Here is a 13,874-nt window from a genome sequence, read left to right as displayed (position 1 = left end):
TAAGTTTTGGTTTGTGTTTTTCTCTGGGTGTCTGTTATTTGAGTTAGTGTGGGTGTTTGTGTACAGTGTGTGTAATGTCTAATATATGTGAGTGTGTGGGTGGGTGTGCTGTGGAGGAGCTGTGTGTGGTAGTAGTGCCTGTGCATGTGCTGGTGAATGTGTGCGTGTGTAGTGGTTGTGCATGTTTCTGTGAGGGTGGTATAGTGTCTGCAGGTGTGGTGGCGATGGCTGTGCAGGTTTATGTGGTGGTGGGTGTGGTGCCTGTGGGTGTAGTAGTGGTAGTTGTGCATGTTTGTGTGGTGGTGGGTGTGGTGTCTGCAGGTGTGGTGGTGGAGGTGGTGGCTGTCCATGTGGGTGTGGTAGCTGTGCAAGTGGGTTTGGTGATGTGTATGTGGTGTTTGTAGGTAACTTGTGGTGGTGGTGAAGGGTACAGTGTCTCTGTTTTAGTGTGTGTCTGTGTTTTTTATATGTCTGTGTATATGTGTGCATGTGCTGCTTGTATGTGTTGGAGTGGGTAGATGCAAAGCAGTGAGAGTGCTTTGGATAGGGCTGAGAATAGGGATTTGGGATGGGGAAGGGATGGGAGTTGGGGCACCAGCTTGGGATGGGTGGGAGGCTGCAGTCAGTGAGGAGGCCAGACCTTAGAATGACCTCTATAGGCCAGACATGGCACTGTGAATGCTATCCAGGTAAGCTAGCATTTGTGTCATCTGGCCACTAAGTCCCTGGATGGCATTCACTATTGCAGTCTGGCCTACAGAGATAATCCATAAGAGGTCAATAGCTTCCTCATTGAGCGTAGCCTTGGAGACAGGGTGGAGGTGTCTGCAGCAAAGGTGATGCTACCCTTTAAAGGCAAACACAGCCAACTTGGGGGAGCAAGAGGGAAAGGGAAATGGGAACATGGGTGGCAGACAATGATGCAGGTGGTAGCGTTGCAGTAGGGTCTGCCATCTCTAGGGGCTGGTCTTCTGTGGAGACCTCAGAAAATGATGACATATCGCTTTTGGCCTCCGTGCCAGTCCCCTCATTCTCCATGGCACTGGATCCCTTGGTGTCAGTGGTGTCTGCACCAGAACCACAGTGCCCAGCTTCTTCCTCAACACTTGCCCAGGTGATGCAGAAAACACAGAGACAACAGTGTGAGTCTATCTGTGTAAATGGAATCGAACATTAACTTTGCTCACAGAACATTTGCCAAGTCTGCATATTTAAACAGCTTCAAGGCTCTTAAAAGTGGCTTCTTTATCATCAGTATCTCATGCATGTAGGGAAGAGGAACACAAACCATATGCTCACAGTCTGGAAATTCCCCATCCTAACTCCTATTTCATGTATGTCCTTGTCTCTTATCCACTTAAATTTTTCCTCATGAACTGTTTCATGCATCTGATTGTTTGTTTAGAATACTGAACATATGTCCCCAAAACGCGCAGTGACTGAAATACATCTGCACAGCACTTTTACAAGGTCAATTAATCTGCATCATGTACATTGACGAAAAGTTACATAGGTATCAATGTGTGTCCACAAATACTGCAATGTTGTACCAAAACATTTTTGAACTGGAAGCCTGCTTCCTTTGTCTGACTATTTAATAATGGTAACACTTACTTCAAGTAACTAAAGTATATTTCAATTGTACCTCATATCAAGTAGAAACTACTAAACTAGCTTAGCAATGCATTACGCACTGCGTGCATACCTCTGTTTTTAAAGATATCTACTAAAATATTTTGGTGGTGGATTAACAAATGGCTTTGACAGCATGAGTAAATATATAGCCATTTCTAATACAATTCAGTACAGAGCAAAAACATATTCATATTTCCAAACGTCATGTTTTGGGCATGATGTTGACATTTCACAAAGTTATGCTCCAACATCTATGTGATGCAACCTTCCATCATGTTTCTTGAAGTATCACATTTCTCACCATCATTGAATTCTCATCTGGACATAACTAAGGACACTAAAATGTTGTTTGGGGAATGTGTAACTCTATCACCAATGTGGGCACATTCCTGTCTGTTTTAATCAATGCAGTTTAGCTTAATAATTCATGTTGCTTGACGCAGACTGTCTTACATGCACATTTATGAAGGACTAAGGCTTCATGCTAATCCGGTACTGTCTACATGAACTGACTGAAATCTTGTTGTGAAAATATACTACTAATATGTTTCAGATTTGGAATGATGCCATTGTGTACATGTTTCCACTCGTTTTGGACCAGATGCTCATTATCATAGTGTTATAGCACCAACTTACTAAGGTCAAGTCTGATACATCAACTGCATCATAAGTGTGCAATGTGCCATGTCACCAGTAACAGGGCATATGTGACCTACTCAAATTTGTGATGGAGCATTCCACCTGACCCAATCATTAAATGGGGCATGTTTGGTACAACCAGTCCCTCATGAACTAGAGAAAATGCAGGTACCCCTTTGTTCGCATGCAGCCATGTGTCTAATCTAGATGAGGAATATGGTGGCAACCTTCAGCACAAACGAATACATGAGAGATAGCATCAGATACTGTCTGATTAATTTACACCTCAGGAAACCATCATGTGCATTGGATGTGTGTCAACCATCTTGTTAGAGCCATACAACATTGCTGGAAACTAAAAAAGGTCAAACAACAAAATAGCTACAGACAACAACTCAACCCCTTGATGCTGCTGTTGGGCCCTAAACTGCCCATTAAGATCCGAGTAGGCCACCGCAAGGATGCGGGCCATGAGTGGGCTCAGGGTGTGGCTCACACGCTTGGGTCATTGGTAGGACTGCCAGAGCTGGCCCTCAGCAGACTTGCGTATTGAAAATTGCACGTACTCCCACCTCTTTCGACACTGCAAGCTCCTAACCTACTTCAGTAAAGAGCAAAAACATGTCCATGTGTCCAACGATTTGTGTTTTGGGCCTAATGTTGACTTATCCAGATGGGATGCTTCAACATCTATGTGATGTAACCATCCATCTGCAAATGTCCTTTTAAGTATCACTTTTCGCACCATCATTGATTTCTCATCTTGACATAACTAAGGACACTTAAATGTAATTTGGGGTATGTGCAAGTCTGTCACCAATGTGGACACAAAGTTGTCTGTTTCAATTAATACAGTTTTGCATACAAATTCATGTTGGTTGGCACAGCCTTGCTTACATGCACATTTGTGAAGGACTAAGGCCCACATTTAAGAGGGCTTAGCGCCATTCTAAGGCCACATTAACATATTTTGTTTTAATGCTAATATGGAGTTAGAAGGCCAAAACCGCTGCACCATATTTACAAAGTGGCATAATGCATGCATTGTGCCACTTTGTAACCCGTTGCACTACAATATGCCTGAGCCAGGCATAATGTATACAGTCTAAGTGATTTCCTAGCACCATTTTTTTGCAGCACTTTTAATGCCTGCTCAGAGCAGGCTTTAAAAGGAGGCTTCCATTGGTTTCAATGGGCCTCTGGGTGCTTTGCAGGATTAGCGTCAACATTTTTGACACTAATCCTGCAAAGCGCCAGACTAGCTTAAAAAATTCTGATGCTAGTACCCCTAAATACCGCCATGGTGTGCCATAGTTTAAATACAGCACACACATAGTGACATTAGTGGCGCACTAAGGGGCGCAAGATAAGTGGTGCTGCACTAAGTGCAGAGCACTTTTCATAAATCTGCCACTTAGTCTTCATGACAATCTGCTACTATCTACATGAATTGACTTGAATCTTTCTGTTGAAACATGTTTCTAACATATTTCGGATAAAGAATGATGCCATTGTATATGTTTCCAGTCCTTTTGGAGCAGATGCTCATGATCATATTGCCATTGCACCAGCTTGCCAATGTAAAGTCTGAAACATCAACTGTTTCATAAGTGCTTTGTATGCAATGTTACCAGTATTAGGGCCTATATTACCTACTCACATTTGTGATGGAGAATCACACCTGACCCAATCTCCAAATGCAGCATGTTTGATACAATTGTCCCTCATAACAGAGAAAAAATGCAGGTACCTCTTTTTTTGCATGCAATCATGTGCCTGCTCAAAAAAGTACTTGGCTTGTGATGAGGAACCTAGGGACTGATTTATACTTTTTTTTGCGCCGCATCTGCATCATTTTTTGATGCAAAAGCAGCGCAAACGTACAAAATTCAACTATATTTTGTAGGATTGCGCTGCTTTTGCGTAAAAAAATTACACAAATGAGGTGCTAAAAAAGTATAAATCAGGCCCCTTTTTGCAATGTTTAGCACACATCAATACACCAAACACAGCATCAAACACCGTCTGATAAACTTACACCTCAAGACATTCTTGTGTAAGCTGAACGTGTGTCAACGGTCAGGTAGATGCCATAATACATTGCTGTAAATAAAAAAGGTTGAACAACAAGAACAGCTACAAACAATAACTCACCCCATTGATGCTGCTATTGGGCCCTGAACTACACATCAGGCTCCAGGTAGGCCACTGCAAGGATGCGGGCCACTTGGGGTCAGGGCGTGGTGCACATGTATGCCTCATTGGGGGGACTAGCAAAGTTGGCTTCGGCTGACTTTCTCGTCCAGCGTCGTAGGTCCTCCCACCTCTGCCTGCAATGCAGATCGCACCACTTATGGACCTCTAGGGTCAGCCTCTTCTTTGCAATGGCCTTCCAGATGTCACGCTTTTGATGGTAGTTGACCTGTATGGATGAGGAAAAATAACAACAAAAGAGGTTTTGAGTGATTTTGTCTGTAGTGGTGTGACACAATTCTGTTGCATTTCTTACATGCATTCCCAAAACAGTCAGTATAGATTATTTTCAAAGATTTTAAAGTTCATAGAAAATTCTCATTTACAGTGATCTGTTGAGTACCCTCAACATTTTATATGTCCTCATGTTACCAATCGAGGCCACAAACACCAGCTATGCCAGAGCTATGAAACCTTTCCTGTGGTGAGCCCCACTCCTGATTAGTCCAAATCATTGTGACCAGCTAAAGGCCAAACAAGCTGTACATTATTTGCACATCACCCCAGGCACAGCTATATTGGCTTCATGCCTAATCTTCTAAGAGCCACCATAGACAGTGACTTAGGGCAGTATGGAAGGGCTGCCATGTGTTAGTGATAGTATGGTTTTGGGTGTTGTATGCACAAGTGTGTGTAATAATACCTTTCCCCATATGTGGCACTGAGACACGTTTAAAAATATTTCAAAATATGGTATGTAATTTCACTTGACATAACAGGATCAGACAACTATATAACTTTAACAATTCTTCTTGCATTTACATTTCTCTCATTTCAACATGGGCTGTATGTATCCACTTATACTAGTGGCACAGTGTCTACTGGCCACTGGAAGTAAGAGGCCTGTGCAGTTTGTATAATGAAATCTGGAATTATGAATAACATGAACTGAAAATTCAGCTTTTTCTTTCAGGTGACTTTTCATTTCAATGTACAGGCATTTTCAACATTGTAAAACAACATTTTGTAGCCAGCTAAATCATTCAGTTCACTACACTCCAATAAGCACACTGCACAAATTAGCCTGTGTACAAAGGAGGATCAAGTTACTTTGACAAATATTTCCCACTCATATATGGGCCTGTTCCTCTGGTTTGCCATATCACTGGCTGTACAGGGACAGGACCTTCCAGGTGAGAAGTTCCAATTCCTTAGGAGAGAAGGCAGGGGCCCTTTCACTTCCTTTGCCAAGTATCCTGGCTCCCAGAGGTCGGTAACAGCAGCAAAAGTCGAGAAGGATTTGTTGGCTGCAGCGTAAAGCGACAACTGAGGTTTTTTTAAGATGCTTCACACAAGCAAACAGAAACAGATACAGCCATTGTCTTTCATGCACAGTTGTCATGCACGTTAGCCTATGGAAGTATCCATCATGGAGTGTTACACCTACTACGCAGTTCACTTCTGCCCATACCAGTCGGAAAGCCAATGTCTTGACGGCAAGGTCCAGTGCCCGCCATTTTAGGAGGTGAAGCCCGCCATTTTAGGAGGTGAAGCGTGTATTTTATAATTATTTGTGCGTGCACCAGCACTCAAAATGATGGTTACTTTGTATACCAATGTCAGATATCTACCACATTATTTTTGCCAAAATAAGACACATTAAAAAGTGAACCATTACTGTGTTTGACATCAATAGTGCTGTGGTGTATGTTATACTTCCGTTGGCTGTGATTGTAAAAAAATGATATTTGTACAAAAATACCAGACTTGCAAAACAATTTAGATTTGAAGCTGCAAAAAAGTTTTAAAATTATGCGAACATACATGAAACAATAAGATCTCTAACCTAACCAAGACATGAGATGTGTGCTGATTGTGAGAGTATTGCGTGACCATTTTAAGTGACTGTTTTTTTTCTTTACATGTAGAATTATGAACCCAGGGATAGGTAGAGGAAGATTTCCTCAAGCCTTCTGACTGTTTCCAGACTTTGCCACCATGGAGGAAAGGGACATAATACAGAAATTCAGATTAAATATGAGAACTATACTGGATGTAGCTCACCGGTTGGAGCCTGATCTCCTGGTTCACAATTGGAATACAATAGCAAAAACACCAATAGTGCATCCCATTACAGTGCTTCATTTTGTGGCCCCTGGATCTTTTCAATACACTGTGGCAGTTTCTGGAGTCATGTCACAGTCAACTTTCAGTGGTTTGCTAGAAGAAGTCCTTGCTTTAAATGATGAGACAAATCAACAGCTTCATCCAGCTTCCAAGACATCAAGATTTGGCCAATGTGAAGAGAGAATGTTATGCTTTGGACGGCCTACCACATGTGCTTGGAGCAATGGATGTCACACATATTGCCTTGGCACCACCACATGCTAGACAACAGGTCTAGCACAATCAGAAGACCTTCCATTCCATCAATGTGCAAGTTGTCTGCTTACTGGATTTATACCGATCAAGTATGTGTGCCCACGTTCCTGGGTCAACACCTGATTACCGTGTACTATGGAACAGCACCATAGTGCTGCAGATGTCACAGCTTGGACCTGAGAGGGTCTGCTTGCTGGTATGTACAAAATAACTTGGGGATCATTTGATTTAATCCTAGTTTATAAATGTACGATGGCTTGATCTGATATTAATCTATCAATTTATTGCTTCCATGTAGGAGAGTTAGGGGGTCATTTCAACCCTGGCGGTACATGACCGCCAGAGCTGAAATGACGGAAGCACCGCCAACAGGCTGGCGGTGCTTCCAGGGTCATTACGACCGTGGCTGAAGCGCCGCGGTCGCATCGCCGGGGCCGGCGGTTTCCCGCCACAATGGCCCCGGCGGTAGTAATCCGCCAGGGCAGCGCTGCTAGCGGTTACTGCCAGGAAAAGGCTGGCGGTATGGGGAGTCGCGGGCCGTGTAGGGGCAGTGTAGGGGCCCCCTGACAGGGCCCCATGCGGCTTTTCACTGTCTCCTACATTGACTACTGTGTTTATTGACATAAGTTATCTTTCCTTGTGCTACGTGTATGTGTACTCCAAATTTATGATTTTAGAATAATTTCTCATGTGAAATCAATAATTTTCTCTTGTATTCTTTTTTGGATCCTTCACCATGTCATCTTCATTTGGACATTTAAATGTTGTGACATTTGCAGTGATATATTGCTGTTGGAAAGAACAAAGGGAACAAGGGTTGATCCTTGGACAGACTCTAACTGTGGATGAACAGTTCTTGTACAGAGACAAAATGCACTGTGGTTGAATGGACGTACTTGAGATTGTATCAGACCTGGTTTCTGTTGGGTGTTGCCACCAAGGCAATATGTGCTGCTTAACTTTCTCTAACCACATGTATATGTCAAGCCACAGCACATTGGTCTCCCTTCACGTTAGCTAAATCTTAAATTTGTGTTCAGTGTAGGAAGCTGTTAATGTGTCTCCTCATAGTTGAAAATAACTTTTTGTAGCATACCACAGAATGGTGGTTGTGACATTGCACCAGATACTGTCACAGTATCCTGAAATGGTCATGTGGCATCAATTTCCCTCACTGCCATGATGTAGACTATTGCTGTTATTGGTGTAGGATTCCTATTGTGAGGACAGGATGTCTGGCTCCAGCTGATGTCATGAATTAATAATAGTTTGCCTATTTAATTTAGTTTTATGAACTATTCCCTTTCATCGATGGTGTCAAGGTTCTGAAGTGTCAACTTCTAAATGGTACAGGCTGTTTGGGGTCTGCATGGTTTGTGAAAATCATATTTGATTTTGTCAAAGACTTGTTATCTACAAATGAATTACACCAATACATTGTGATTTCATTGTTACTTTTTCTACCGTTTTTAAAATGGTAAACACATAACCAAGTTGGTATCTATTATTTGTTTTTGAATTGTATAGGTTGACAGGGTTTAAAAATGATGATATACGGAAGACATAGAAAAGGAATTACCACAATAAATACTACATCAGTCTTTGACTTTGTTTTATTTGCATTTATTTTGAAAAGCAATAATTGAGTGCAATATATTTGAAACCAAAGTAAAAAAGAACAAGAATAAAAAAATCTAAATTCCATCATGGCGAATCCATGAAATAGTCCACAGAGTCAATGGTTAAACACACACTGGAGGAAATAAGGTTCTGCATCGCTTGAAGGTGGTGGTGGTGGTCTTCCCATCCTCTCCTCGTGGTCCAGATGAATGTCCCCTCCTGGGTGGGGGGACACTGGTGCAGGGACAGGGATGGGTGGAACAGTCTCTTATTGTGGCAGGGCCTCCCTGTCTGTGGCAGAGGTAGGTATATTTTGTCCTGATGTTGAAGGACCACAGACAGGGGTTGATGGTACAGGAAAAGCCCTGCACATATGATGATGCATGTCAAACATCATCCCAGTCAAGGAGCACAAATTGAAATTGTGATTCTGCAACTCAACAAGGCGCTCCCTCTGCACCTGCTTAATGTCCTAGATCACTGTTAGAACCTGGCCAATCACGTCTTGGGACTGGTGTAGGGCTCCCAAGACTCAGTCAGTGGTAGTCTGTGTGACAATGATGCCAGTGGCCTCACTTTGCTGATCCACAGATTTCATCCCACCGGGTCCTGGCTCAACTAGAGGTGGTTCTGGTTGCTTCACTGTAGCCAGGACTGGGTGTCCAAGATGGGTGTTATATTCCTTTGGACACAGGAAGTGGAAGCTGGGGTGGGGGTGCAGGTGTGGGCTGAGTGTGACTCACTGGAGCACTGTGCCCAGAAAGACCAGATGAACGAGGCATGTTCACATCCTCTGTACTTACCGTGTGGTGTCCCCACTGAAGGCTTAATCCTGGTCTGGATTGGAGGTGTCCTCTGTTTGTTGCAGACGGTGGTCCTCTGGCCTAGGGTGTTGGACCTAAGATGAATTACAAACACAATGAAAATTAAGGGGTATGTTGTACCTCAGATGTGTCTACAACTACAAAAGAAGCAACCTATGAAAAAGAAAATGATAATTAGTGGGATGATTAGGCCTTTGGGTGATTTTTGGGTGATTTTTAACTTTTTACACTTACATGGTAAATTTACACAGTTCAAACTTCAGTAACAATGATGGTGAGATGTCCTGGAATGTAAAATGTCATTTAGAAAGTGTCCATTGCATGTTCCAGACATGCAACTCAACACAGTAGAGAAGAGATTTGGAAGCTGAGCCATTTCAAGGATTAGCAGCTTCAAAAACAAACCATGGTACAACTTATTGGATTTAATGGCATTGGTCATCATATGAACACTGCAAAGTAATTTGTGTAGCAATACTACTTGTAATCAATATGCAACAGAACATAACTGGAAACCTTTAAATTCACAAACTATGATTTTGATCAGTGTAGTGACAAGATGGTGACAACATATTGGATCAACACAGCAGATAACAATTTCTTATATGCCATGAAATGGAGGATGACAACTACATAAAGGTTTGACTTTTGTGCATATGTAGAAGGAAATAGAGATTGAGCTACATCAAATTGCACTTTTGTTTGCATGGACAAAAGCAAGGCATTGTGCTAGTTGTAGTCATTTGTAAACACTACTGCCAATGCTTGTGAAAAAGTACATAGCACATACCTATATAAATTACTACAGTGAAAATGAACCCACATTTACGATACGTAGTGTGTACATATCGTAAATGTGGGTTCATTTTCACTGTGTATAATGTGTATAATGTGAATAGGATAAGATGCTACTTACAACCACCATACCTTCATGTGCATATGGAGTTTGTAACCTGTTTTGTAGAGTACAAAAACATACATTGAGGTAAAGCAAGGGACTAGGCAAATGCAAGGGGTTTTCCATGGAGAGCAACACACAATCTGATAATACATATAGGCCCAGATTTACAAGAATCTGGCACATCAGTACTAACCTAATGACACCATGGGTGCGGTCTAGTTACAATATGGCGCACCATGGCGCACATTAGGCCAATAGCATCAACATTTTTTACGCTATTGTGGCTCTTTGCTGCACTAGCATCAAAAATGTTGACGCTAATGCAGCAAAGTGCACGGAGGCCCATTGATTAAAATGGATGCCTCACTTTAATGCCTGCTTTGAGCAGGCGTTAAAAATGATGCCAAAAATGGTGCAATGAAATCTTGTTGATTTCATTGTGTCATTTTTGCGGGCCTCCTAATGCCAGAGCACTGCCCTGCATACAATATGCTTGGTGCAGGCATAATGTGACACAAGGTGGCGCTAGGGCCTTGTAAATCTGACCCATAGTTTATTGTTAAATAGAGAGAAACAACCATTAAACTACTAATTTGGATAACACAAGATATTTTTTTCAATGAAGTTTAAATATATATGTTTTGATAGGTTTCTAGAAATATTCTGAAGAGCTAAGTTAAGGGCAAGGACTCCTTTTGTGATTAGTGTCACATACATAGGTATAACTTACCAGTCTCTACTCCAGGGTTTCCTATCAAGTCTTCAGGATGTAGGATCTGCAAGATCTTCTCCTCCCAGGGAAAGATTTGTAATAGGGGGCTGGAAGAACCACCACCAGTCCTCTGGGTCTCAAGGTGACACTAAGAGGCCAGGGACCAGACCCTCCCCCACAGGTCATTCCACCGCTTTCTAATTTCCTTCTGTGTGTGCAGATTGTTAGCAACAGCATTGGTTCTGTTATTTATTCTGTCCCACATTTGCTTTTTCTGAGATATGGTAATATTTTTACTTGTGCTCCAAACAATTGCAGCTCTTCTCTAATAACTTCATCCACCATGACTGTCAATTCTCCCTCTGTAAAATGTGGATTCCTCCTCCCTGCTATAGTGATCAAAAAATAAATATACTGGTGCCCCTAAAGTGATTTGAAAAATAATGAAAAAGTGAAAAAGTGAACAAAGCAGTCAGAAAATTGAAAAATATAACCTGGCTGTTCAGTGGCAAGGCCGTCCTCAGATTGATAGTCAGCAGTAGAATTGCAATAGAACATGGTCTGAAAAGGAGTATGTTTTATAGTGTGTTTTGCAGGTGTTCACAATCGTCCAATATACATCAGGTGTGGGCTACAAACATCCATCCAATAGCCACAGACATAGTACAATGCTGAATGGGTCACATGACAGACTCCCGCTGTCATGTGACCGCCTCCATTACACCACTAGCACAACTGTTTTATCTAAGTTGGCGTAATGCCCCCGTCCCAACGGTGACCGAGCATTATTCACCAGCATTGGAGTTCACCTCGTCATCTGACGGATGCAACTAGTGTGACGGAGTGCACTCTGTCGACGTGGACAGCAGTTAAACAGCTGTTTCACATCAACTGATCAATCTCAGCACTGCACAATATGATGCAACAACCTGCTCCTTGCAGCGGTTCACCCTCCTTTACAATTTCTTCATACACACAATGCTACAGTTCTACAGTCTTTGTCCGCTCCTCTAAGGAAAACAAAAAGAGCAATTCATTCACTGGAATAATGAGGTTTATACATCCTCCACACACTGAAATGAAAATCTTGACCAGAGGAAAATCACCCTAATCAATGCAGTGTCATCTTTGTGAATCAGGCTTTACAAGCAATAATCTATATTAGTACATTCACAACAAATTGTTACAGTCAGTATCTCAAGTGTGCAAATGGCAGTACCTCACGACCTGTACCACAAATCTTTAGCAGACAAGAAAAACAAAAATCAACTCTTATTTATCTATCCTGCCATCTTGGACTACTTCTTAGACCAATAACCTATTCAACTTCTTTACAATAAGTATATGGGCATCACCAATTCATTGAACACACATATACCAATGCTTGAATAAAACCACAATAAAAAAAACAATTCTGATGCACAACCAAATTGAAACTCAAACCTTCAATTCTTCAACCCCCTCTCTCAATCTTCAACTTTAGGGCTTTGGGCTATGGGACATTGGCATCTCTCTGTAGCAGGGCAATTAATTACTGCTCCTCTTTATCATAATGTAAGTCATCCTCTTGAGTTGCTTCCAACTTTACAGGAGTGGGGATCTCAATTAAATATCCATTTACAAGGTAAAGCTTAGCAACTCATCAGGGAGAGATCCCAGCGTCTTAGGCCAATGGACCTTTGACGCTAGATGAGATTAACCTGGAGCTGTACATGAATGAATTAATCATCACAATTTCAAGTATTGTTTTCAGTCAACAATGAAAGCTGGTGTCAGTTTAAAAGCTGTATTTATCAGTATTTTTACTAGCACCTCTTTATTGAGAGTAGCATATGATATCATCAATATCAACAATTGATCAAATTGGGCAATCAATATATCAGAATAAGTTTATTTTGCATGTTCATAGAGGAAGGAATCCCTGTTCTAAGAAAGAGATGTCATTCAGTACCCATAAAGAGCTCCAAATAGAGAGGTAAAAGCATAAAGCTTCTGAGTCAAATTTCAGTTGTCAATCAGTCCATAAAGAGAGGTTCAAGAAACTCAGTAGGGTCTTAGCACAGCATAGATTTGGGCAGGGAACGTGCAATGAAGAGCAAAGAGGCATGAGTCCGACATACTCTATGAACCCACTTTTATATAGATATCATAATCTAAGCCTTTGCAACATGTTTCGTCTTCCTTCTTTAGTCAGCCAATCAGCTTTTGAGGTCTTCGTGGAAACAGGAACACTTTGTTGTCTTCTCACCAGGAACAAAATAGTCCAAAGACAACAATGTTGTAGGGAATCATATTTATCAAATACTTTGTATAAATCCTGTAGGGTTCTTATCATATACTTTCCTTAAAACAACTGCAGTTTCATGTTTAAGCTTCTACATTAACTAACTAAAACACAATCTACCAACTCTTTTTCTCTACTAGGTCTTCTTTGTAGAATTAGAAGCATTTTGCAGAGTTAAACAAACATATTTGAATTCAACTATTGTGCTCTATGAAAAATATGCCTATGGGGAAGTCAAAACTACTTCTTTTACATTACGTCATCACTTTCTAAACACGTCAGCTTCTCAGTAATTAAACATTTCACATTCTTAACCTGGGTTAGCTTTACAAGAAAATGCTACTTCAGCTATTCATGCCTAATAGTCTAAATGTGTCAGACTGCTGCATTTACTCAAATGTACAACATTACTTTGCATCTAAGGCCTATATGTAAATTCTGCACATTGTTGCATTAATAGTATGTCTGACCCTTTGGTGGCTTCCTCTCTGGAGCTACTCATATATTTTGTCTACTACAAAAACTCCAAGAATCACCTTAGGCCACTGGTTTATGAGGGCTACAAGGCCCCTATTCAGAGGCACAAGACATGCCTCAAGAGTCGCCCAGGGTTGAATACGTCATAAACAATTCTGCTTGCTCTTGCAGCTTTGGCTATTGTCACTCTATCAGTAGATGTCCACA

At 41.5% G+C, this 13,874-nt stretch overlaps 1 long non-coding RNA gene across 2 annotated transcripts in view; it reads left to right on the top strand.

The window, feature by feature from the left end:
* Positions 1-13,874, top strand: part of LOC138295512 (uncharacterized) — a 189,524-nt gene that overhangs the window by 146,405 nt on the left and 29,245 nt on the right. Inside the window, exon 3 of one of the 2 annotated variants that reach the window (XR_011203614.1) lies at positions 6,396-7,151. The exons of the other annotated variant lie outside the window; for it this stretch is intronic. This is a non-coding gene — a long non-coding RNA (uncharacterized lncRNA). Of the gene's footprint in view, positions 1-6,395; positions 7,152-13,874 lie in introns of those variants that run through there. 2 annotated transcript variants of the gene reach the window in all.

The sequence above is a fragment of the Pleurodeles waltl genome, chromosome 1_2 (genome assembly GCF_031143425.1).
Source record: "Pleurodeles waltl isolate 20211129_DDA chromosome 1_2, aPleWal1.hap1.20221129, whole genome shotgun sequence".
Classification (NCBI taxonomy): domain Eukaryota; kingdom Metazoa; phylum Chordata; class Amphibia; order Caudata; family Salamandridae; genus Pleurodeles; species Pleurodeles waltl.
This window is presented reverse-complemented; position numbering and strand designations above follow the sequence as displayed.